Source organism: Lithobates pipiens, unplaced genomic scaffold, assembly GCF_037356315.1.
Source record: "Lithobates pipiens isolate NorthernLeopardFrog02 unplaced genomic scaffold, aLitPip1_a1.2 Scaffold_23, whole genome shotgun sequence".
In the NCBI taxonomy this organism is placed as follows: Eukaryota; Metazoa; Chordata; class Amphibia; order Anura; family Ranidae; genus Lithobates; species Lithobates pipiens.
Window position 1 is genome coordinate 92,255,285 of NW_027507785.1, and position 26,950 is coordinate 92,282,234.

The 26,950-nt window shown below is 41.7% G+C and overlaps 1 protein-coding gene across 5 annotated transcripts in view; it reads left to right on the forward strand.

Annotated features, from left to right (window-relative positions):
* Positions 1-26,950, forward strand: part of ERC2 (ELKS/RAB6-interacting/CAST family member 2) — a 1,374,577-nt gene that overhangs the window by 1,188,330 nt on the left and 159,297 nt on the right. For all 5 annotated transcript variants that reach the window (XM_077452044.1, XM_077452047.1, XM_077452045.1 and 2 more), the window contains one exon: positions 21,045-21,239. The gene's annotated coding sequence lies outside the window, so the exon portion shown is untranslated. The remainder of the gene's footprint in view (positions 1-21,044; positions 21,240-26,950) is intronic.

Below are 26,950 nucleotides of genomic sequence, written 5' to 3' on the forward strand. Positions count from 1 at the left end.
TACGTAGTTCCATTGTACGTTACGAACGTCACCTCGTTCCGAACGATCGGATTTTCCATCAACTTTGTGCGACCATGTGTATGCAAGACTAGTTTCGGCCAAAATCCGTTGGAAAAAAATCGGAGGGATTTTGTTGTCGGAATGGCCAACCGTGTGTACAAGGCATTAGTGTCATTTTTTGCATTTTAGATTAAGGTGCCTTGGCATTGTGCAGGGTTTTAAAGGGTGCCTTGACTGAAAGAAGGTTGAGAAACACTGATCTAGACTGAAAGCTGTTGTGACAGCTCAGTCTCTGTGCTGGGAGCATGCAATGAGCTCGCTTTCAGCACTGATACATTGCCTATCCAGCGACACATATGTGTGGTCATTAAAGCCCATACTTTTGCTGCTGCACATATTTGTTACATGAGTGGCAACATCTTAGAAAAGCTATGTCCTTGGATTTAAAAAGCAGAGGTGCCAGGTGGAACATTTGTAGCTGAACAGCACTTGCATCTAATCAGATGGAGACATTGGGTTTTCTGACAGCCTGTGTCACCACCTTCCTACAGGATTTACATAGTTACTGCTACAAGGTGACACCTGTATATAGGTGATCCGGCTCTTTTGGGTAGGGAATGAGCACACAAATCTGGAGCCCAGCGGAGGGTGCCTCAGACTTGATGTCCTTTGGCACCCGCCGTTGATCGAGCAGAGAGGCAGGATGGCGGTCTGCCCATGTAAACAAGGCAGATCGCCATTCTGACAGGAGGAAAGGCATGGATCCTGTGTCTTTGCAAAGCAGGCACAAGGATCCATGTCTTCCCCTGTAAAAGCAGCTCCCACAGTTAACCCTTTGGTCACCCCTGATGTTAACCCCTTCCCATCCAGTGTCATTAGTACAGTGACAGTGCATATTTTTTAACACTGATCACTGTATTAGTGTCACTGGTCCCCAAAAAGCGTTAGTGTCAGAATCCCTGCTGAAATATTGCAGTCCCTCTAATGCCGCGTACACATGATCAGACTATCTGGCGGACTTAGTCCAGAGGATGCTGTGACTGTGACATCATAATGGGCAGGGACATCACCCGGTGACCCCGCCCATTGTCCCTATATAAGTCGCCGCGCAACACGTCCCTGTCATTACGGCCAGAGACAGCGACGAGTCAACATCTCAAGGAAGAAGAAGATAAGAAGAGAAGAACAGAAGAAAAGAGGGCGGCGACAACGATGACAGAAGACCAGGCCACCACTAGTAAAAGAGCTGGAAGAAGGAGCGGAGGCCCAGCAAGAAGAACCGAAGAGGGGGGCAAGACCCCCGAAGAGGGGAACAAGACCCCCGAAGTCGGAAGAAGACCCCGGATGGCGGCGGCGGCGACGAAGAAGAAAGCCGGGCTCCTCCGCTAGTGAAAGAGATAGTAAAAGAGCAGAAGATAGCGGAGGAGTCCGGCGAGAAGACCCCCCAAGATAGAAGAAGACCACCGGAGCTATGCAATAAATAATTTTAAAAACATGTGTTGTGTTTTATTTTTACACTTTTTTTCACAGGTGAATGGGTAGGGGTACATGGTACCCCAATACTCATTCACATAGGGTGGGTGGGCCAGGATCTGGGGGCCCCCTTATTAAAGGGGGCTCCCGGATTCCGATAAGCCAAGGTTGTCGGGAAGAGGCCCTTGTCCTCATCAACATGGGGACAAGGTGCTTTGGGGTGGGAGGCCGCCACCCATGTTGAGGGCACATGGCCTGGTACGGTTCAGGGGGGGGGGGCTCGCTCGTCCCCACCCCCTTTCCTGACTGGCTGGGTAGCAGGCTCGGATAAGGGTCTGATATGGACCTTGGGCGGGACCCCCATGCCGTTTTTTCGGCGTAGGGCTTCCCCTTTAAGTCCATACCAGGTGACGGGTCCAGCGACGTGTCAATCTAGCCACCGAAGGCGGCGACATTGACCTCCTGCACTAGTCTCGTCTACCTGGAGGGAAGTCCATTCATTTCAAAAGTCCGGCAGACTAGCACACAGACGGCCGGATTGTCCGCCGGACAATTTTTGATTCAAAACTACTTTCTAAGTCTGCCGGTGTTTTGAGGAAAAAAAGTCTGCCGGGGCCCACACACGGGCGGATTGACCAAGTCCACCGTATAGTTTGATTGTGTGTACGCGGCATTAAAGTCACTAATCACCGCCATTACTAGTAAAAAAAGTAAAAAATCCCATAGATTGTAGCTGCTATAACTTTTGTGCAAATCAATCAATATACACTTATTGGGATAGTTTTACCAGAAATGTGTAGCAGAATACATATTGGCTTACATTTATGAAGAAATTAGACTTTATTTTATTTTTTTATTGGATATGTATTATAGCAGAAAGTAATATATATTACTTTCTGCTATAATACATATCTGGGGAAAACCCTATTAGTGGCCTTGAAAGGTTGCTGTGCTGGTGATACCTTGAGCTGGACCTATGCTTTGGTGGCGCCATCTGCCTTTTCACCACTGCGCCCTGCTATGACTAGGTCTCATTGTTATATGAAGTGCACTGGTCACTTGGAATTTTTCAGTCATTTTCACATAGTCAGGTGAACCATGCCCAAATATTTGGTCTATCAACCTCCAGTTATTTTTCTCCATGGACAACACGGAGGTGAGAAGATGGGAGGGGTGCCCCAACGCACTTTTCTGTCTAGGGTAACAATACTGCTGTTTTGTGAAGCCCTCAGAGGTTTGTTAGAGAACCTTAGTAAACAAACAACATCATGAAGGCCAAGGGACACACCAGACAGGTCAGGGATAAATTTGAGGAGAAGTTTAAAGCAGGGTTAGGTTATAAAAAATATATCCTAAGCTTTGAACATCTCACTGAGTACTGTTTAATCCATCATCTGAAAATGGAAAGAGTGTGGCACAACTGCCAACCTACCAAGACATGGCCGTCCACCTAAACTGACAGGCCAGGCAAGGAGAGCATTTAGCAAAGAAGCAGCCAAGAGGCCCATGGTAACTCTGGAGGAGCTGCAGAGATCCACAGCTCAGGTGGGAGAATCTGTCCACAGAACAACTATTAGTCGTACGCTCCACAAATCTGGCTTCATGAAAGAATGGTAAGAAGAAAGCAATTGTTGAAAGAAAGACATAGAAAGTCCAGTTTATAGTTTATTTGAAGCCATGTGGGGGACACAGCAAACATGTGGAAGAAGGTGCTCTGGTCAGATTAGACCAAAATGTAACTTTTTGGCCTAAAATCAAAACACTGTGTGTGGCGGAAAGCTAACACTGCACATCACCCTGAACACACCATCCCCACCATAAAACATGGTGGTGGAAGCATCATGTTGTGGGGATACTTTTCTTTAGCAGGGACAGGGAAGCTGGTCAGAGTTGATGGGAAGATGGATGGAGCCAAATACAGGGCAATCTTAGAAGAAAACCTGTTAGCCCTTGTACACATGGTCGGAAATTCAGACGGAAAATGTCCGATCGGACCGTGTTGTCGGATAATCCGACTGTGTGTGGGCTCCATCAAACTTTTTCCACCAGAATGTCCGACCAACAAAGTTTGAGACCTGGATATAAAATTTTCCGACAACATGATCCGATCGGACTTTGTCCGATCGTTTGTGGAGAATTCCGATCGAACAAAGTGCCACGCATGCTCAGATCAAATTACGAGACCAAAGCTATTGGCTACTAGCCTGAACGTAGTCCCGCTGTAATGAACGAATGTCATCACGTTCTGAATGATCGGATTTTCCAACAACTTTGTCCGACCATGTGTATGCAACACCAGTTGGACAAAAAAACATTTTGTTGTCAGAAATGTCCGACCGTGTGTACAAGGGCTTAGAGTCTGCAAAAGACTTGATACTGGGGCAGAGATTGACCTTCCAGCAGGACAACAACCCTAAACATACAGCCAGAGCTACAATTGAATGGTTTAGATCAGGGATCTCCAAACTACGGCCCTCCAGCTGTTGTGGAACTACATGTCCCATGAGGCATTGTAAAACTCTGACATTCACAGACATGACTAGCCATGATGGGAAATGTAGTTCCTGAACAACTGGAGGGCCATAGTTTGGAGACCCCTGGTTTAGATCAAAGCATATTCATGTGTAAGCCCTTGTACACACGGTCGGAGATTCCGAAGGAATGTTTCCTATCGGACCGTCTTGTCAGATATTCCGACTGTGTGTGGTCTGCATCGGACTGTTTCCGTCGGAATATCCGACGGACCAACTTTTCCAACTTACCGGTAAAATTTTCAGACAAAATGCTCCGATCGGACATACTCCGATCATGTGTAGCCTACTCCAACGGACAAAGTGCCACGCTTGCTCAGATCAAATTCCTAGACCAAAGCTATTGGCTACTAGCCTGAACGTAGTCCCGTCCTAACGAAATAACGTCATCACGTTATGTACAATCGGATTTTCCGACAACTTAGTCCAACCGTGTGTATGCAACATCACTTCCGGACCTCTTCCGGAATTAATCCGTCAGAATTACTCCGACGGATTTGGTTGTCGGAATCTCTGACCGTGTGTACAAGGGCTTAGAATGGCCCAGTCCTAAATCCAATTGAGAATCTGTAGCAAGACTTGAAAATGCTCTCCATCCAATCTGACAGAGCTTTAGCTATTTTGCAAAGAAGAATGGGCAAAAATCTCACTCTCTAGAAGTGCAAAGCTGGTAGAGACATCCCCAAAAAGACTTGCAGCTGTAATTGCAGAGAAAGGTGGTTCTACAAAGTATTGACTGAGGGGGGCTGAATACAAATGCCCCCCACACTTTTCAGATATTTATTTGTAAAAAATGTTGAAAACCATTTATCATTTTCCTTCCACTTTACAATTATTTGCCACTTTGTGTTGGTCTATCACATAAAATCCCAATAAAATACATTTACGTTTTTGGTTGTGGACAATTTCAAGGGGTATGAATACTTTTTCAAGGCACTGTGGATAGGCCTATTCATTATGGAGGCATTGTCACTGTTCCTTATTTGAGGCGTTGTAAAATTTGTATTGCCAATATTGGAGGAATAGCTGAGGGCATTTGGAGTCGTTCAGGGTTTTTTAACCTTGTTAAGCATCAGCCAAACTAAAGCTCGTACAGACATCCAGCAGTAAAGTTTGGAGGCAGATCATCTCGTTAAAACAGTAGGAGTCTGCCTTCTGCCTATACCTGATTTTACCATCACATGGAATTTGAAAGGTAATTAGCCCTTCTGGACAGTTTATGGTCATTTTACTCACAAAGGCTAAATGTGGAGTGCCATATTAAAAATTCCAGCTGATCTTGCCCGAGGTTATGTGTCTGTGTGTTTCATGTTGGTGTACGAGAGGAGCAGCAGGAAAATCTCAGTTGATTAGGCTGCAGTAGCCACATAATGCTGTTGCTTTCTTGATGGTGAAATTTAGACCCCTTTCACACTGAGGTGCTTTCACGCTAAAAAAAAGCACCTGAAAAGCTAATTTTCATTAAAATCAATGAATGCTTTCACACTGGGGAGGTGGGCTGACAGGACAGTGAAAAAAATGCCCCTCTCCATTGAAATTAATGAAAAGCGTCTGAAAAGCTCTTCAAAAGTGCTCAAATGTTTTGCTGGCAGTTTAGAAGTGCCTCATTGTAAGAGGGGCCTTACACATGGCTGTTTTTAAAGTGGAAGTAAACTTCCATCTTTTGCTTTTACCTATAGGTAAGCCTATAATAAGTCTTACCTATAGGTAGTGTAAATATCTCCTAAACGAGCACCATTTAGGAGATATTTATTGTACATGCAGCCAGTGACATCACTGGTGCATGCGCTCTGAAGGAATGGCCACCCGCAACGTTTCTTTAGAGCCCTCATTGCGGCTCCGGCCAGTCACAGAGCCGGAGTCCACGAACTTGGAAGCAAGATGAGTAAAGATGAGAGCATTTGTAGAACTGACATCTCGGCGCTGGAAGAGTTTGTTTTAACAAAATTTGTTTTAAGGTAAGTTTAACATAATGCAATGCATACTAGCACATTATGACATCACCTTGCAGGTACAAAAACAAAAATATCCAGCGGTTTACAACTACTTTAAAGAAAGTTATACACATCTATAGTTCTCAAGGAAAGGCAGACTATTGATCACGCCAAGCAAGGAATTTATTACTGAGGTTATAACATAACTATAACTAATATTAAACAGTTTTCCCACCTACAACACTCACACACTTATTTGTGGAACTTAAAATGTTACTAAACCCAGGACTTGCTTGCTTGGGTTTCCTCCGAGTAATCCGATTTCCTCCCGCACTTCAAAGACATGCTGATAGGTAAATTGGATCCTGTCTAAATTGGTCCTAGTATCTGTATGTGTGAATGTGAATTTGGGACCTTAGATTCTAAGCTCCTTAAAGGCAGGGACTGATGTCAATGTACAATATATATGAAAAGGGCTGCGTAACTTGACGGTGCTTTATAAGTACTTGAAGTAAATAAATAAATGAAATAAATAAGTAACTATAATATATCTTCATATCTATTTACTAATGCTAGCAGTAGAAGGATACAACATAGTTAATATTAATTGAAACAAATAAAGAAAAAATATATTGCGCTAACCTAAAACAGGTGAAATAGAGCAGCTACACACGAATGTGACTAAATTCATATAAACAGAAAAACTACATTGTAGCGCTAAAAAAATATAATAAGAATGTGAAGTGTATGACACTACAAAAAAAGTCCAAATCTCAAATTATTAAATGAGTCTTTGAAGTTCGTGAAGTACAAATATAAAACTGAAATGTGACAACTCACACGGAGTGTGTACCAAAAAGTTAGAATGTGATGTGTCACACAAAGTTTAAACCAAGAAATAATCCGGGACACGCTTCGCTTCAGTGACATCAAAGTAGATAAAAGTGGGTACTCTTACCGGAACAACTGGACCAGTGTGTGAACACTAGGTCGTGCAGGCATATATAGATGGAACCCCGATGAGACCACACTGGTCTATCTGCCACTGGAAGGACTGTAGATCCTCAGGCCAGCAAGGGCACGATCCACATCGCCACGGAAGCTCGAATCCTCCTCAGAACCACTAGACCAGTGCATAAACACTAGGTCGTACGAGCAAAGATAGATGGAACCTTGATGAAACCACACTGGTAGGGATCCTCAGACCAACAAGGGAATCTGCATCAGGATCTGCATCACCATGGAAGCTCTAATCCTCCAGAAATCAAAAAAAGGAAAGACAAAAGAGGGCAATTCCGGCCAGTGGTTGGGCGGTATATGGAGCCAAACTCGTGATGGGGGTCCTCTAAATGGAGAAAAATAAGCCTTGGATCAATATCCTGGAATGGGATCGCATATGTGTCGTCCGTATTCCCAATCGATGTTCGTGTAGATGGTTATGGACGTGGTTCACGATCCGCTGAGCAAGCACTCTCTTGAATGGCCTCAAAATCTCGTGGTTCCGTTATGGACGGTCAATATTCGCTTTACTGCTGTAGGTCGGCTGGCACCTGTTGTTCCACTAGCTTGTGTTCAGCTCTGTGTCCGGATTATTTATTGGTTTATACTTTGTGTGACACATCACATTCTGTCACATTTGAGTTTTATATTTGTACTTCACGAACTTCAAAGACTCATTTAGTAATTTGAGATTTGGACTTTTTTGTAGTGTCATACACTTCACATTCTTATTATATTTTTTTAGCGCTACATTGTAATATTGATTGAAAGACTTTAGTTCCACTATAGGCTTCATGTAAACTTGGACGTCTATTAATGTGACTGCAGGAAAACGCAAAATGAGGCTGGCGGTCAAAATTTTCCTATTCTGAACGCGGTTCTTCCGCATGCAGGAGAGGGAGGTTGAACATCACCTAACCGCAGCAGCTTCTAAACTCCTAAAATGTGTACATTGACACAGTGGGGTTGATTTACTATAACTAGAGAGTGAAAATTCAAGTGGAGCTGCTAATGTACATGAAGCCTTAAAGTCCAACTCTACTTCAAACAAATGAAAAAACAAACAAAAAAAAACAGGCAGTTCTGCAACTGGTACATAGAGAATGGTGGACCTATTGTCTGTATGACAGCCTAACCCTGCTCTTCACTTTGGCATCTTTACCTTGGGTACTAGAGGACTTAATGTGGGTACTAGAGGACTTCACTTGGGTACTAGAGGACTTAATTTGGGTACTAGAGGACTTTACTTGGGTACTCAAGGACTTCAATTGGGTACTAGAGGACTTCATTTGAGTACTAGAGGACTTCACTTGGGTACTAGAGGACTTAATTTGGGTAATAGAGAACTTCACTTGGGTACTAGAGGACTTAATTTGGGTACTAGAGGACTTCACTTGGGTACTAGAGGACTTCACTTGGGTACTAGAGGACTTCATTTGGGTACTAGAGGACTTCATTTGGGTACTAGAGGACTTCAATTGGGTACTAGAGGACTTCAATTGGGTACTAGAGGACTTCATTTGGGTACTAGAGGACTTCACTTTGGTAGTAGAGGACTTCATTTGGGTACTAGAGGATTTCATTTGGGTACTAGAGGACTTCATTTGGGTAGTAGAGAACTTCACTTGGGTACTAGAGGACTTCACTTGGGTACTAGAGGACCTTGTTCTGGCTCTGATGGCCAGCATGTGAAAGCCTCTAGAGCCCCTTTCATTATTCATTCAAACACTGCAAATTATCCAAGCTGTATGCACAGCGCAAAGTCTCTTGAAAGAATTAGGAATGTTTGAGATCGATGTTTAACTATATCTGGTATGTGTATAAAAAGTGTACAAGTCTAATCAGCAGCAGAGCTCCCATCTGTGACTGTCTTTGAAATGTCCGCTACATATATTTATGTTATTGCTCAAAAAATAGCTATAAAGTTTGTCTGAATTTGCAGGCACACAATGAAAGTATCAGGGTCTATTTATAATGCATTGTTCCTTTTTTTCCCATTTTGTTCTTGCTGCAAAACTGACTTAAAATAACAACTGTATCACGGCTTTGTGGTTCTGCTACTAATTTGCGATACATTCCCGAGGCCGGCTCAAGGACCTCCTTTGGCAAAATAATATGGTACTTATTAAGTGCATCCTAAGAGGCCCTGGAGAATGGCATGCTAAGGAAACAGGGGAGAAACGTAAATGAATTTCTGTCCTTCAGTTAGATATCTGATATTGATGACCAAGATGTATATAAAAAACGAATGCTAAGAGGAAGGAGAATTAGGAAAACGGATAACAAATTAGCCTTTATTTTTTTTTTGCACATACCTGAGCGGTATCATATAATGCAAACTACCAAAATGAGTATTAACAAAGAATATCAAATGGTGTTTGGTACATACTAGTCTATTATTTTGTCTATAAAAAATATTTTTGCCTCAGCAGAGTATCATATCCCAGCTTTTATTAGATGACCAGTGAAGCGAGAAAGAATTTTATGTGTTACAACGGAAACCGAGCTGAGCTTTTAGTAATCTAATCTGGGTATACACTAATTAATCATAAAAAAGTTGCCGTTATGTTTTATTAAACTGATCAGGTTTACGGTTAGGGATTGTTCACTATTATCAAGGATGTGGGAAATCCCTTTGTGAGGGGACTTGGGTCGCAAAACACATTTCTGTAGCCAATATTTTTTTTTTTAAGTCATGTGATAGAAATTGTGGTAGACCAATGATGACAGAAATATCTACTCAACTATCCAATTGCATTTATTTGTATTTAATCAAATGATGACTGGGACAAAGGGTTAAAGGGCTTTTTTTAGTATATTAGTATTTTTAAATACTTAAAGCGGAGCTCCACCCAAAAGGGGCAGCTCAGCTTGTTTGCTACCCCCTCCCCCCTCCAGTGCGACATTTGGCACCTTTCAGGGGAAGCGGGTACCTGTTTTTGACAGGTACCCGTCCCCACTTCCGGGAGACCTCGCCACGGCGAGATTGCTCAAACCTTCGGCCCCCTCCTCCTTCCTCTGTCGCTGGGTCAGTTAGAAAGGGCAGCGTGCTGTGCACATGCGCAGTAGGGAACCAGGTTTTGAAGCGGAAAAGGTTTCCCTCAGCACGATTGGTGGCGGCAGCACCTTAGAGCTGATCTGGAAAATCGGCTGGGGTGCCAACATTGTGGGATCCCTGGACAGGTAAGTGTCCTAATATTAACCACTTCAGCCCCGGAAAGATTTACCCCTTCCTGACCAAGCCCTTTTTTGCGATACAGCACTGCTTCGCTTTAATTGACAATTGTGTGGTTGTACCCTCATGTCCTTTTTTTTCCCACAAATAGAGATTTCTTTTTGGTGGTATTTGATCCCTTTTTATTTTTTGTGCTATAAACAAAAAATAGCGAACATTTTGAAAAAAAAGCAATATATCTTTTACTTTTTGCTATAATGAATATCTGCAAAATTGTGGTGGACAGATCTGACACTTTTGACATTATTTTGGGGCCATTAGCATTTAAACAGTGATCAGTGCTTTAAAAATGTCCAGATTACTGTGTAAATGTCACTGGCAGGGAAGGGGTTAAACACTAGGGGGCGATCAAGGGATTACGTGTGTTCCCTGGGTATGTTCTAACTGTTGGGGGGGGGGGGGGGTGAGCTCAGAGATTATTGCTACCGATCACTGGGAGCAGTAGATCCCTGTCATGTTGCTAGGTAGAACAGGGAAATGCCTTGTTTACATCTCCCTGTTCTACCTCCCTATGTTATGACCACAGGCCACCGGCAATGACCCATGACCCAAGCCTGCTAGCCGCCGGTGATGCAGCAATGCACAGGTACGTTGTTTTGCGCACCCGTGCCACTTTGCTGATGTATATCAGCGTGGGCCGGTCAGCAAGTTGTTAAAAGTCAGCAGCTGCAGTATTTGTAGCAGCTGACTTTTCATTTTGTGGTGGGGGGGTGGAACTTCTTTAAGCTGGCCATAGATTAATTGAAATTTGACTGGTTCAGCAGGGGCCAGACAAATTTCAGTCAATCTATGGGCAGACTGGTTTACAGAGGTCAACCTCTTGATCAGCTTCATGTATAACAAATCAGTTGAGGTTTTTTTTGCTTCATCAGTGCCACCAGCTTTAGTCGGTAACACATTGTATTCTGACTGCAGGGGACTTTCCCTTCTGTCTGTAAACAGTTCTCCACTGGGGGAAAATCAAATTATTATTTTTTGTTCAACCATCTATGGCCTGCCTTAGTCAAAAGCAGTACATATCACTAACCAGATGCTATTTTGTGCATTGGATCCTCATACTAGGGCTTCGTTGAATAAAGGAGCCTGATTATGAAAGACATTGGGGAGAAGATGGTCTGCTGCATCAACACTGACAGAGCCTCTACATCAGGGCTAAAAGTATAATTCCAGCCTAACACTATATATGCTTAAAATGCCCCCTTCCCCTTCCTGCTACTTATCCTGCCTAACCTGTGTAAAGAAAAAGAAAAGAAAGATGTGTATACTTACCTATTTTTAGTCCATTTCAGCAAGGTGATCCCACAGATCCAGCTCTCCTGTATCAGTGAGTGGTGGCTGCAGGGGAGATGAGGAAGCACTGACAAAGGCTGGGGCATAGGAGCCTATGAGTGATGCCATGGCTCCCTGGATTCCCAGCTGCTCCGTCTCCCCTGAAGCTGCCGGTCACTGACACAGGGGATCCAGTGACAGGACCAAAGTGGGCTAAAAATAGGTAAGTATACAGTATCTCACAAATGTGAGTACACCCCTCACATTTTTTTAAATATTTTCTTATATCTTTTCATGTGACATTAGCCATTTTCCCTCCCCGGTGTCATGTGACTCTTTAATGTTACAACGTCTCAGGTGTGAATGGGGAGCAGGTGTTTTAAATTTGGTGTTATCGTTCTCACTTTCTCATACTGGTCATTTGAAGTTTAACATGGCATCTCATGACGAAGAACTCTCTGAGGATCTGAAAAAAGAATTGTTGCTCTACATAAAGATGGCCTAGGCTATAAGATGATTGGCAAGAGCCTGAAGCTGAAATGCAGCATGGTGGCCAAGACCATACAGCGATTTAACAGGACAGGTTCAGCTCAGAACAGGCCTCATCATGGTAGACCAAAGAAGTTGAGTGCATTTGCTCAGCGTCATATCCAGAGGTTGTCTTTGGGAAATAGACGTATGAGTGGTTCTGTTGACCTTGCAAGTTTATTTCAAGGAGAAGGATCAGGGATTGGACAAAGCAAACACGGGTCTATTGGTGGGACAGTAGGCTGTTTAATTGCTCATTTCCCTTAAGGCTGCCATCATTTGCATGAACTCACAGAAGCTGTTGACCAATCTGGAAATGTTTTTTAGATGTAGTTTGGTGATCTGGAGGCCCTTCTCTGATCTTGCTAATGGCCTCATATATACCAACATACACCTTCCATATAATTTTACAGATTTTTCTGTTAGGAGTGGTAATGAAAGAAATAGGGAAATGTGGGTCAGTCATCATATTTGCTACTTCTTCAATCCCTCCCTTAAGCCTCATTTATTGTAGACATGGAAATGGGACTGCGGTAGCACAGGCAGCTTAACGCGTGCCTCCTTGGCTACAAGCAGCTGATCTGGTTTCCGCCATGTAGCAATATATTTTAATTTGCAGAGAGTAACTTTTCAGCTAAGAAAAATGACATTTGTTTAAGAAATCCAACAATGTTTACAAAAAGGCCCAGTTCCTTCGAATGATAATGGCCTTTTAAAGGGTCCATAATGTATTTTTATGCTGTGTTTGTCCCAGGGGAGGTTGTGTGTATAGGAAGGAGGCAGGGAAGGAGTTTACGATTGTGAACATTAGTAGTCACAAGCTCTCTCTATGGCAGACATTCCTTGCTAATGATTTCAACAATCTACCAGTTCCACTTTTAATTGTATAATCTGTGCAGATGTTGAAATCAGATTGTGCTTCCATGTCAATTTAAAGGCTCATTGTTTGAATCTGGTGTGCAAAGCCTTCAGAGGTCACCAATCCAAGCATCAAACATACCTCCTATAGTGTAAAATGTTGGACTGTGAATTACATAATTGCTTTTAATTACATAATTATAGTGTTTAAATGTATAAGGGTAAAGGTTACTTTTACATTTCGAAGCCACGGAAGGTTATGTGACATATCAATTGGCTCACCTAGGGCTTCGTAAAGGTGGTGTCATATTTGTGTACATTTTTATGCCGATCTGTCCTTGACCTAAAAATTTTGAGGTTGTGAGGAATTTGGGCAAGTATTCTAAGTGACAGGGTTTCATGTGATTTAGTAGAAACCTCATAACCAAGCAACAACATAAAAAATGAATTAAATGCTTATTACGAGCTATCAGGCCACCAGTGGGATATTTGTAGTAGGAATATAATTAACTTGCATAGGAAGCGGAAAACCAACTGCAGGTCAAGTAAATTTTCATGTAAAACTGTGCAGTTTTACAGCTGTATGGACTGCGTAATCCAGGGATGTCAAACTCAATTTCACTGTGGGCCGTATGGTTACCCTCCAAGCGCCGGTTGTATCTGTAAGACTAGATGTCCAGAGATACAAACAAACCCAAGGGTAAACCAAGGAAAAAAACAAGCTTTACTTACCACCAGCCCACAGAAAACCAAATAACCTGTCTAACAGTATGCATTAAAAACAGGGGTTTAGTCTGCACACATTTGCAAATGCATGCTTAAGCCACAGAGCCGCGCCAAGGCACCCCAATATCAGTGGTACCTAACACTAACTTATAAGTGTCCCCACAGTGGAGGCACATGCATTCTGATGAATAGGTGAAAGCAGGTGGACTAAAGGGGAGCCACCCCTTCTTAAAGGTACAGGAGCACACTGAACACCCAGCACAATGGCAACACAGGTGTCAGTGAGATGCCTGACCAAAAAACACAACCTGTGACACAAAAATACGCCACCCGCTCACACCTATAGCTGGCTATCGCAGTAAGAAGCTTCGAAGGCTAACAACAGAGATTTCCAGAGAACTCTACACCCCCACCCCCCTTACATCAGATGTCAAGAGCTCCCCCCCATCATCAGAAGTCAAGAGCCCCACACCCTCCCTTACATCACAATGCACCCCCCTTACCTTGTGCTGCTGCTGGAAACAAGCTGGGAACAGAGCTGGGAAGCAAAAAGTGCAAGATCTGGAGAAGGAACAGAGGTGGGCTGGGGTCTGCTGAATGCTGAGACTAGAAGAGGTGGAGATGAGGAGGTGCTGCTACTGCACAGAGAGGTGCAGGATCTGTAGGAGGAGTTCTGTTCTCCTCTCTGCTGTCGACTGCTGAGAAGGGAGGTAGGGGATGGCAGAAACGAGTCTCCCTGCAGCTGCATGGAGAAACGCAGGATCTGGCAGAGGAGTTCTGTCCTCCTCTCTGCTGCCAACTGCTGAGACAAGGTGGATGTGGAGATGAGGGGGGGCCACAGCTGCAGGAGAGGTGCCAGGCCCACATGAAACTCGGCCCGCAGATTTAGACCGCAGGCCTTGTGTTTGACACATGTGGCCTAAACTGTTTTCTTTACGAGCAACATGCACTGCTCATAACAGATTTTTAATGCCTTTTATATTATATACAACATTTATAACTATAAATGAGTTGTTGTAGCTTGACAGATATTCCATGCTTTAATATTCTCTGTATTGCTATGCCCAACATAAAGTTCTGTGTTATTAGCCATTATGGGAAGGATAGTTGAGTTCAGTGTCTCTCACTGGACAGGATGTCACCCAGAATCAAACTATTTGATAGAACATTTAGATATGCACAGAATTTATCTTATACTGGTCTTGGTTTATCAAACTGAATTGTAATTGGTTCTGCACTTAGGAGTTCAAATACTATAGGTGTAAACCCTAACTTTGTTTTTCAGGGCTGCTTTCCTAATGATGACAAAAGTGAACCATGTCCGTGTAATATCTGTTGAAACAACTACTTGTATTCTCTGTGCTAAGCCAGTGAGAAAGGGTGACAATGCAGGAGCACAATAAGACAGGGACATGAAGGTCCTGCCACGAATGTCCTTGTTCCGGTACAGGAAGTACCTGAACAAGGACCTTCATGGCAGGATCCCAATTTATTATTTTGATGAAAGCTGTAGATTTAAACCACTTCATATGACCTCCTCGGCTTTCAGTGGTGATATCTGACTGATGGCATCATCCAGATATAGTTTTTTTCAGCCAGTGATTCCCTATACCATAAGAACAATCATAGCAGCTGTTCATCTGCTTGATCATTCTTACCAGCAATGGAAGGGGACATCCCCCCCTCCGGTGCTCTCCCGTGTGATCGGGGACTCGGAGAAGGAATCCGCCAGAGCCGGACGGAAGCCATCGAGAAAACCGAGGGACGGATGGTCCCCGGCAATCTTCGGAGTTCGGGATGCCAGGTTTTTACGTCACGTCCCTGCCGCCGGAAGTAAAAAAAAGCCAGGGACTCAGCTGGAAAGCATCAGATCATTAATTTTTTTTGATCTAATGCTATCCAGGCTGGAGGAGAGATGTAGGATCTTATAGACCCCACATCTCTCCATAAAGAGGACCTGTCACACACTATTCCTATTACAAGGGATGTTTACATTTGTCAAGGCGATTGACAAATTGGCTCAGGTGCAGACATCACGAGATTCTTGGACAGGTAAGTGCCCTTATATTAAAAGTCAGAAGCTGCAGTATTTGTGGGGAAATCTGAAGCCCCTCTTTAATACTCAACCTAGCAACATTTTATGATTTGTTTCAGAATTATAAATAAAGCAAATAATTACTTAACTTTACAAGGCAAAAAAAAAACAAAAAAAACATTGCTGGATGCTAAGCACACCAACAAGTGGACAGCATAGTAGTTATAAAAAAATAGATAAATAGATATAATGGTTTGGAGAATAAAAAATATTTAAAGATCAAGAGCGTCATCTCTGTTCACATGGGTCTTTCAACAAGCTGGAAAATTGTAAATTGAAACAAAGTATTTAAGAGAAATTCTCATGTTTGAAACATTTAACATCTAACAATTAGCTTGATGCAAGTTTTGAAATGTAAGATTCCATATTTGCCCACAAAATATATTTTCTACAGAAAATGTCCTGACTTTCGGCTAACAAGTCAGGCCTATAATATCCATTGTCTTAAATAGTCTTAATTGACTTTGGCCCTACACCTTCCACAATTTATTTCTTCACAATTAAAATATAGACAAAGTATTTTGCCTGGGCATATTAGTTGGGCAACTATTGCTTTATTTTTTACTGCTCTGACTGAAGGAAGAGAAAAGGATAACAATACATGCATTAGAGCGTATGTATTTTATTTTTACGTCTGCACTCTGTAAAAAATGAACAATTATTATTGATAAACCATGGTATTTGTTGAGCTGTCCAGTGCTGATCCTGAGTTCTAACATCAGGAATACTACATGTTCTCAACTGTTAAAAAAAAAGATTTTTCTTCCCCCAAAGATACTATTCTAGCACCAGTTGTATAATTTGCTATTCTAATGCCCCATACACACAGTCGGAAATTGCGACGGAAAAAGGCCGATCGGATTATGTTGTGGGAAAATCCAATCATGTGTGGGCTCTAACAGACTTTTTCTGTCGGAATTTACAACGTATGCAAGACAAGTTTCAGCCAAAATCCATCGGAAAAAATTAGACGGATTTTGTGGTCGGAATGTCCGACCGTGTGTATGGGGCATTATGGTATAAGGACTTGTGGGCTTGTTATTATCAGTGAATACTGTATGTCAGTCAGTATTGAAGGAGAAAATAGGGGACAAAAAAGGGGTCTCCTCCCAAAACACATATTGGGCATGGGATTCTGTACCATTGTAGCCTAGGGAGAAGTGACTCAGTAATATAATCACTCACACCATGAAATATGGGGAGATGCACAGTTGCTGGTGTTTTTTTTAATAGGAGGGAGGTTTTTTGCTGGTGGGGGGCTTTGCTGGGGGAGAAGGGATTTTGTTTGCAGGGGGTCTACTTGGGGGGGGGGGGGGTGCTTTTACTGGTCAAAGGAGTAGCTGGAGAAGCAGGACTTTTTACTTGGAGACTTTTGCTCGGGGGGTAGAATGAGAGAGGAATTGTTTTTCCTGGGGGTGGGGGGGTTGTCCATATATTGTCAAGATTGCCAGTTTGTTGCCCCCAAATAGTTATGATTACCTGTTTGTTGCCCCCATATAATCACCCTTGCTCTTTGCCCACATATTGCCACGTGTGGCATTTGTTACCCACATATTATCACAATAGGCGGTTTGCTGTCTGTGTGTATTGTAATGAATACCTGTATGCTGCCTGCATATTATAACAGTTGAGTAAGTGTTACTTGTGTATTGTATTCAATTGCCTATTTGGGACCCATGGATTATTAGAAATGCAATTTTTTGCCTACATGCTATGAAGTCACCACTGTTTAGTGGATCATATTATTATAATGTAGTCCCTTGTAGGCCTGTCACCATCAAAGATTGCCACTACTGTCCTTATATTTTGTCATAGTGCACTGTGTGCAGTATTCTTCCACTATCAAACCCTTAAATCTTATTTACTTTTACCAACATAAGCGAAAGACAATAATACTTGTTGTTGATGTGCTACCTATATAATAACCACTATGTGTGTGCAAAATAAACCATAAAGCACTAGGGCCTCTGGTTTGAATCCTAACCACAACACTACCTGCCTGCATGTTTTCCCTTTGCCTTCATGGGTTTCCCCCGGGTACTCCGGTTTCCTCCCGCACTCCAAAGACATGCTGGATGGATGGATCCTGTCTAAATTAGCCCTTGTATGTATGAATGTGAAATGGGACTTTACATTGTAAGCTCCTTGAGGGCAGGGTCTGATTTGAATGTACAATATACTGTATATTTAAAGCACTGTGTAAATTGATGGCGCTATGTAAGTACCTGCAATAAATAAAACAAATTTAAATAAATAAATACACACTATGCGTGTGCAGAATATATCATAAATGAAAAATAAATAAACATTATATGTGTGCAGAATAAACCATAAATGAATAATACATATTAATGTGATCTCCTATATACAGTATATTATCAAAAGTATTGGTCTGTAGGGTTCAATATTGAGTTGGGCCTCCCTTTGCAGCTATACCAGCTTCAGCTCCTCTGGGAAGGTTTAGGAGTGTGTCTATTGGAATGTTTGACCATTCTTCAGAAGCGCATTTGTGAGGTCAGACACTGATGTTGAACAAGATGGCCTGGCTCACTGTCTCATCTCTAATTCATCCAAAAGGTGTTTTATCGGGTTGAGGTCAGGACTCTGTGCAGGCCAGTCAAGTTCCTCCACCCCAAAGTCGCTCATCCACACTATGTTGCCAAAAGTATTGGGCCACCCCTCCAAATCATTTAGTGGAGGGGGGGGATTGTGGTGTGGGGTGTTTTTCAGGAGTTGGGCTTGGCCCCTTATTTCCAGTGACGGGAACTCTTAAAGCGTTAGCATACCAAGATATTTTGGACAATTTCATGTTCCCAACTCTGTGGGAACAGTTTGTGAATGGCCCCTTCCTGTTCCAACATGACTGCCTACCAGTGCACAATGCAAGGTCCATAAAGACCTGGATGAGCGCGTTTGGGGTGGAGGAACTTTACTGGCCTGCACAAAGTCCTGACCTCAATCCCTTTGGGATTAATTAAAGCGGAGACTGCAAGCCAGGCCTTCTCATCCAACACCAGTGCATGACCTCAAATGCGCTTCTGGAAGAATGGTCAAACATTCCCATAGACAGACTCCTAAACCCTGTGGACAGCCTTCCCAAAGAATTAAAGCCGTTATAGCTGCAAAGGGTGGGCCAATTCAATATTGAACCCTACGGACTAAGACTGGGATGCCATTAAAGTTCAAGTGTGTGTAAAGGCAGGTGTTCCAATACTTTTGACAATATAGTGTATGTCTCAAAATAGATCAAGACAAGTGAAGGGTGCTGCTCACGTCTAAATGTGTTCCCACAAAGTAAAATAGACAGTTGTCAGTAATCATGTGGCTCTCCCTAAAATATATTTTTCTATATAAATCTCACTTTGAAACATACAACTCCATACAAATCTACATATACATTGTGCATAAACAGCGGGACTCTTGAAATCAGTGAAACTAACCAATACCAATCTATGTTTGAAGTAAATAGCTCTTAAAGTCTGTGAAAATAGGCAATACAGTCCCAATGCAATGTGTGTAGTCCCAAAACGTGTTTTATCTATCCAAACAATATCTTCCTCCGCTCTGTGCTCAATAATATCAAGATTCCACACCAACACGCAAGAGGCCGCATGAAGTGTTGGATTGTGGCTGCACATAGTGTGATTTTTAGAGGCTCTTTTACTATATGTGTGATGTAACCGTGATACCTTTGATAAACATATCCTAGTTTATTACACTATAAGAGACCATCCTATGTTTTTGAGTACATTGAGAGTGGAGAAGGTAGAGAGCGTAGAAGGTAGAGAGCGGAGAAGGTAGAGAGCGGAGAAGGTAGAGAGCGGAGAAGGTAGAGACCGGCGGTTTCTTAAAGAGATATTAGCCTGGTATCACCCCTAAGGATATCCAGGAAGATAGCAGATAATATATCCATATCCCCTTGTGGGAAAATGCCCATTTGACCTAAAAACATAGGTTTTAGGTCAATATCTTGAGGTGAGTGCATTGGAGGAAAGGTGTTGGGACCCACTTGCGTGTTGGTGTGGAATCTTGATATTATTAAGCACAGTAAAGAAAGATATTGTTTGGATATAGAAAACAGGTTTTGGGACTACACACATTGCATTGGGACTGTATTGGCTATTTTCACAGACTTTAAGGTGGGAGAAAACTCCCATGGATGATTTTTACCAATAGGTAAGCCTATAATAAGGCTTACCCACAGGTACTGTAAATATCTCCTAAACGTGCACCATTTAGGAGATATTTACTTGTAAATGGGCCGGTGACGTCTCTGGCATATTCGCTCTGAAGGAACAGCATACCCGTGTTGTTCCTTCAGAGCCCTGTGCTGTGGTCAGCGGCTCTCGTGCGCGTGTGTGGGAGTGACATCATTGCGGCTTGTCCAATCAAAGGACCAGTGCTCGCTAATCTGGAAGGAAGATCGGATGAAGATGGAAGCCCTGTCAGCGGTGACAGCATGCTGCTGGAGAGCTTAATTTTAAGGTAAGTTTCACATAATGTGCATACTAGCACATTATGACATTGCCTTGCAGGAGGAATTATTTTCTTCAGTGCATTTACTGCCGTTTTAAGAGCTGTTTACATTGATTACAGTAAATAACATAATTATACATAAAGCACTCAGATAAAGAAAATCTTTATTTTTTCAGTAGACTTCAAAGGGCTGACACTAGGTTACATTTTATTTCCTACACTGCTTTCTCTAAAAAATGTATTTAGTGCTATATTAATGATTACAGAGCTGTAATAATGTGTTCGATTTATATCTGCCCGGAGTTAAATTAAAAGTCAGCAGCTACAAATACTGTAGTTACTGACTTTTAATATTAGGACACTTACCTGTCCAGGGATCCCACGATGGTGGCACCCCAGCCGATTTTTCAATTGGCTCTTGGGTGCTGCTGCCGCCATGTCACTTCACAGCCGGTTCCATACTGCGCATGAGCGAAACATATTGTAAATGGCCTAGTGGCGGAGGAAGGAGGAGGGGGGCCGAACTTCCGAGTGATTTAGCCATGGTGAAGTCACCTGAAATGGGAGTGGATACCTGTCAAAAACAGGTACCCGGTCCCCCTCCTCTCCGAAAGGTGCCAAATGTGGCAGCGGAGGGGAGGAAGCAAGCACGTGGAGTTTCCCCTTTTGGGTGGAGCCCTGCTTTAAGCTAGGAAGTATTAGCCACCACTAAAGTGCGTGGTTATTGTTTCACCTGGTTATTTGTCTTGTAAAGATGAGATAAACCAGGTGATCAAAGATGTGATGCTGCCAATTCCTTTATAAATGCAGCAAAATATTTAAAAGCTTTACTATTCTTTTTTTTCTTTGGGTTCTAACCAATTAAAAATCAGTAAATGAAATATTGAATATTCATGTCGACATCTGTCTTGTTCCCTCAGATGATCCCGTCTCTGCCGGAGTCACATCGTCACAACAAGATCTCATGCTGTACATTGATCATCTATCCAACCTTTGCCTAGAGAGAGAACCCCAAGAACTTTGATCTTTACTGAGCCCATTAGGGAAGGAGGAACTTGAGGAGGAGATGGAAGAACATCTGAAGAGACAAGGAACAATGCTTAACACCAGAGCAAGTAAGTGTCTCATATAGTGCCAAATAGTTGGATCTTAGTGGGACTAATACATTTTTATAATTTCATAAGAAATGCAGTGAACCATACTATACTCATTGTGGCATGGTGCCTACATTAGAATGCTAAAGGGCAAGAATATATTAATTTGCAGGTGTTTACGTTACTCTGGAACGTTCAAAGTGTTGTTGTAACCCATGAGAATTTGTAGTGTCCTAAATATGTGAGCACATAGGTAAAAAATTATTTATGTGCCGTGCTGCTGGTCACTGAAGCATAAACTTACTTTGACATTATGAGAATTTAAAACCCAGAGGCGACAAGAATTCTGTTAAATAGAATGACTGTATTTCTGTTCATTCCTTAATGCACGGATAGTCAATGAAAATAATCATACGGTCTTTGCCTTACCCGTGTTGCAAAAGGCAAATTATTTTGTGTACTGGATAGCCATACCTATTTGTTAAACTTTATAAATGTACATATTTGTTTTACTTTTTTTTTTCTTTGCCAGCACCAGTAAGCATAACTCACAGCTCCAACTGAAAATAGTAATGTAATAGAAAGCTCATATATACATAAATATGAACATTTTTCTGCTAGAGTGGCTTTTGATGCTATCTGATTTAAAGTGTATCTATGGTCTAAATGTAAAACCATATATTCAATTTTGTCCAACCTTCTCCGTTAATGTGAACAATCCTGATTTTGAAAACATACTTTTTGAAGATCCTCACACATTTACTTCCCTGAATCCGGTGGCACATATATCACTATTCCTGGAGAGTAGGCATGGCTGTGTCACAGAATCCACAGAGCCTGCTTTCTGAACTACAGAGGTGCTGAGTGGAGGAGATTCAGAAGGCAGAATCAGTACAAGAATCACTGCTTGCAGGCAGCAAGGTACCATGAGATATGTAGTCCTAAGAAATGAAAAATAAACAGCAGAAGAGAAGCTGAAAAACATGCCGGGAATCCAGGAAGTTGTGGAAAGATATGACCAGCAGACAGGCAGCACTCACAACATGAAAGGAGATTTTTCAAGTAGCCTTTAAAGTGGAAGTAAACCCATAGATTTAAACAGTTAAAAAAAAAGGCATGCCGGGAATGCTAACTGCACATTGGCTGTGCTCTCAGCCAAACTATCAAACCATCCAATGGCTGGTGTCATAACGAATCACATGTGCAGCACCATAGCAGATGAAGATTAAACAGAGGCAAAGATGGCAGCTTCCTTGACTGAAAACTATAGGGGAGTTTACTTCCACTTTAATGGACTGCCAAAAATATCTATTGTCTGTATAGCTATTACAATGCTGGTGTTATAAAACATTTTATGAAAGGTTACCCAGGTAAAAGCATCTATAGTGCAGATTATTCACTTTAAACTGTCTTTTTTGGTGGTTGCACTCAAAATTAGATAGCAGTACAGTAACACTCAGTAAGTACTCAATAAGTAAGTACAATAATTACTCATAATTAGATAGCAGTAAAGTAAGTCAGTGATTCTCAACCAGGGTTCCTCCAAAGGTTGCTAGGGGTTCTTTCAGCATTGGACAATTTCTGCCTCTCATATAAGTTCCCACTCACACCATTGATCTTTTTAGTTCTGTAAGGAGGTAATTCTTCCCAATGACCACAAGTGTAAGGACCATTCCTCTCACTGACCATCACACTAATGTATCATGAGTTGTAGAGTTCTAATTTTTAGCAGGGGTTCCTCGAGACCGGAGAACTATTTCAAGGGTCCCTTTGTGTTGAAAAGGTTGAGAAAGGCTGCAGTAAGTACTCAATAAGTACAGTAAGAATTCATAATTAGATAGCAGTACAGTAACACTCAGTAAGTACTCAATAAGTAAGTACAGTAAGTACTCATAATTCGATAGCAATACAGTAACACTCAGTAAGTATTCAATAAGTTAGTAGAGTAAGTACCCATATTTAGATAGTAGTACAGTAACACATAGTAAGTACTCAATATGTACAGTAAGTACTCATAATTAGATAGCAATACAGTAACACTCAGTAAGTACTCAATAAGTAAGTACTCATAATTAGATAGCAGTACAATAACACTCAGTAAGTACTCAATACGTACAGTAAGTACTCATAATTAGCAGTACAGTAACACTCAGTAAGTACTCAATAAGCAAGTACAACATACAGTAAGTACTCATAATTCGATAGCAATACAGTAACACTCAGTAAGTATTCAATAAGTTAGTAGAGTAAGTGCCCATAATTAGATAGTAGTACAGTAACACTTAGTAAGTACTCAATAAGTACAGTAAGTACTCATAATTAGATAGCAATACAGTAACACTCAGTAAGTACTCAATAAGCAAGTACAATATACAGTAAGTACTCATAATTCGATAGAAATACAGTAACACTCAGTAAGTATTCAATAAGTTAGTAAAGTAAGTACTCATAATTAGATAGTAGTACAGTAAGACTTAGTAAGTATTCAATAAGTACAGTAAGTACTCATAATTAGATAGTGATACAGTAACACTCAGTAAGTATTCAATAAGTATAGTATGTACTCATAATTAGATGGCAGTACAGTAACACTCAGTAAGTATTCAATAAGTAAGTACAGTAAGTACTCATAATTAGATAGCAATACAATAAAAGTAAGTATTCAATAAGTTAGTACAGTAAGTACCCATAATTAGATAGCAGTACAGTAACAATCAGTAAGTATTCAGAAAGTTTGTACAGTAAGTACTCATAATTAGATAGCAGTACAGTAACACTGAGTAAGTACTCAATAAGTACAGTAAGTACTCATAATTAGATAGCAATACAGTAACACTCAGTAAGTATTCAATAAGTAAGTACAGTAAGTACTCATAACAGTATAGTTGGATTGGTCTGAAGCACTAATGTCAGGTATATGGAATGTACTAGACTGAACTGAAGATAAGTGTGTTAGGAGAGAGTAGAGTTCTATTGTGAGCTAAGGATAATACTGTATAGCTGAAAAAATCTAACAGGTGCGCACATGTTTTCTTTCAATACATCCTCCTTTGAAAAAGAGCAACATTCAGTATACCGAGTGGTGAAACCAGACACTTCTGGACCACAGTGCAATATAAGATCCAGCTACCCAGAACTTCTCATCTTTTGAGCACTCTACCAGACTTGACATCCACTACAACTATAGCTTTCCCTGCAGCTAACACACTCATTCATTCCTGAACCTAAAAATTGCAACCCTTCCAAACCGGCTCCTTTCAGTTCCAACCATCTACTCTACCTCTCACTGTATTTCCTCTCTTCTCAAGTAAAATTATTTAACTGCACGCTTACTTGAGGCTATGGTAAGGAAAAGTGGTTTATGGGTAGGGAGGTCCTAAGGGAATCTTGGAACAGGGGGCCTTGTTGCAACCACAATTCCTTCAATGCCTGAGCAACGCATAGTTACCAACTAGAGCTCTTCAATTGTCTTATCTAAATTGCATGCTGAAAACGGATTGGTTGCTCTGCACACAGTTGCATTTTGCTTTCATAAAATAAGCCCCAATGCGTTTATGAAAAAAAAAATACATTGCGCATAGTATCCCCACCCCTCTTATTCTTTGTAGACTGAAATTGAGCTGGAATATTTGGGACTTTTGAAGGTTAAGCATGCAATGAGCATGTGGCTTGGAATTGATTCCGATTGTTTGGAAGGTTCTTCTTCTAGTAAAATGTATTAAATTAGCAAATAAGGGTTAATTGCTGTATCAACTTAAAATAGCTCTCAGGAAGCGGAGACTCAGAACATTAATGTCATTATCTCGTCCAGTGTCTCCTCTCCTTTCATCATGAAAGTGGAATCTGGCAGACTCATGTTTTACCATTTACTTCAATATACGCAGCGGCTCTTTTGTTTGAAGGCTGATGAAGCTTTTACTGTGGCCATTCAATCAAGCAGAAGCACAGTGCTCAAAATACTTGTGTGTACAGTACACATTCTGCACTGAATTAATATCAGTTCTTTTCAACATATTGGTAGAGCTGTAATTGTATCTGTGTTACCCATAATAATGCGACAGTCACATAAAGTTGTATAGCTTCAACCTTGGTTATGAAAGTATTTTGATTCAGATAAAGGGGGGAATAAGGGACTTCATGTTCAACTGATCTTTGCAGGAGCATAATCAAAAATCTGGTTTAGAAGGGAACTATAAGCCACAGAGTACAACATTTAGGATGGAACTCTTTTCAGATATGAAAAAATATATACAGTAGCATGAGCTCAAAAATATGTCTTTGTATCGGCCTCTGCTAAACTTATGCACAGCAGCACTTAGAATGGCAGAGGAGGGGCCAGCCCAAGGGACCAATTAGTAGTGCCCAGACTAGCAGTAACTAATCAGGGGCCTGTTGATTTGCACAGTGATAGCAGGAAGCCTGCTTACAGGAGAGAAGAACAGAGGGATAATCTAAAGCCCCATACACACTATCAGATTTTCTGCTGATTTTTTTCCTTCAGATTTACCAAAACCATATAATATGAGGTCAAACCTTAGGAGTTTCAATTTGTATGCAAGCAGGCAGGCCCTTGCACTACATGGTTTCTGTAAATCTGAAGATAAAAATCAGCAGAAAATCTGATAGTGTGTATGGGGCTTTATCAGTGTGCTGCCTGTACATTAGTTCACCAATAGGTCCTACTTTGTATCCTTCTACTGTACTGAGCTAAAGTAATGAATGAATAATTTGTATAGCGCTACAATGCGAACTGAAACGTCTCAAGGCGATGGATTTGTCCTGTGTTGTCCAGCTTCTTAGCCCTTGTACACACGGTCGGAGATTCCGGACGGAATCTGTCCTATCGGACCGTTTTGTCAGATATTCCGACTGTGTGTTTTCTCCATCTGACTATTTCCATCGGAATATCCGACGGACCAACTTTTCCAACTTGCCGGTAAAATTTTCCGACAAAATGCTCCAACGGACATACTCCGATCATGTGTAGCCTGCTCCGACGGACAAAGTGCCACACATGCTCAGATCAAATTCCTAGACCAAAGCTATTGGCTACTAGCCTGAATGTAGTACTGTCGTAATGAAATAACGTCATCACGTTATGTACAATCAGATTTTCCGACAACTTTGTCCGACCGTGTGTATGCAACAGTTTCGGACAAAATCCATCGGACAAAATCCGTCGGACAAAATCCAACAGATTTGGTTGTCAGAATGTCCAACCGTGTGTACAAGGGCTTAGAAGAGGTAGGTCTTCAGTTTTTTCCTGAAGGCCTGATGGTTTTCTTCCATGTGGATGTAAGTCGGTAGAGCGTTCCATAGCCGTGGTCCTTGGACTGAGAATCTTCGTTCTCCCTTTGATTTGTAGCGGGATTTGGGAATGAGGAGGAGATTTTGGTTAGATGATCGAAAACTGCGATTGGGTGTGTAGTGTTTTATTTTCTTGCTTAGGTATTGAGGAGTGTTTCCTTGTATGCATTTGTGGGTGAGGCAGAGGGTCTTGAATGTGATCCGATTCTTTACGGTTAGTCAATGTAGGCTCCTCAGGGAAGGGGAGATGGATTCCCATGGTTCTTTTTTCCTGTTATCAGTCTTGCCGCCATGTTTTGGATGAGTTGTATGAGTTGATATTGAGGTAGTCCTATATAGAGGAAGTTTGCATAGTCGAGACGGGAATTAATGATTGTTCCAACTACCACTGCTTTGTCCTCTTTTGGAATGAAGGGGGTGAGTCT